Genomic DNA, 981 nt, shown 5'->3' on the forward strand with positions numbered 1-981 from the left:
CATCCACAATGTTCATTTTGGATAGGAAAAATGTATTTGTGAGTTTTTGGACCAAAGAGCTCATTATAAATATATGAACAGAAACATGATGTCATTTGTGAAGGGAAGAATGACAGTTGAAAAATCTGTAATGCTTTTATTGGCTGAAAAGAATTGAATTATGGATTTTGTAGCTTGAAGAAGCACCTGTTCTTCACGACCTCTGACCTAGTGTCATCTTTCAGCAACTGTTCTCTGAAAAGTTCATGCTGACCCGAGTGAATCTTGATTGTTTTGTGACATGTGTATACACTTGTGGACCTCTATCAGTTATTCACAGATGTTTTGCAAGGCAAAGTGAAAAAGAAATAAGTCAGGAAAATGCTAGATTATTATGGATTAATTCATTCAAGAGACTCCAAATGACACATACACTGTATAAAGCAGTTAATAAAGGACTGAAAAAATGTTCACTTGTTAACATAGAACTACAGAGAGACAATATAACTCTAAGAAGTACACCTGTAAAACAAAGTACAGATGACTCTTGTTGTGACTCACAGTGAGATGAGATTAATGAACTAAAATGAGAAGTTGCAAAGTTAAAAAAAAAAAAAAGATCTTGAACAAAAACTCCAGAAAAGAGATCAAGAAATAGCATCACTTCAAAACAAAATAGATAAAACAATTTCAAACAATTTTTGGAGCCCACCTCTAGAACTTGGAACAAAGCTGACCTGCTGCTTCAGGTTGTGAGGATACACCCTCAAACCTGACACACAACCCTAACCTATGTATGCAAACTCAAGACATTCACTATCTTTGTCCCAGCGGGCTTTTCATTTGTGACAACACAATCGGTTTATGCGGTCTCAAAAAAATGACCAAAAACTCTAAGTCTCCCACTACTTTAACTGCAGGGCACCACATCACCACTACTTGTGTGAGGATCTGGGTTTGGCTCCGCCTTGTGGGCAGAGCCACTAATCATTCTTCCACAGG

This window comes from Kryptolebias marmoratus, linkage group LG6 (genome assembly GCF_001649575.2).
Source record: "Kryptolebias marmoratus isolate JLee-2015 linkage group LG6, ASM164957v2, whole genome shotgun sequence".
Lineage (NCBI taxonomy): Eukaryota > Metazoa > Chordata > Actinopteri > Cyprinodontiformes > Rivulidae > Kryptolebias > Kryptolebias marmoratus.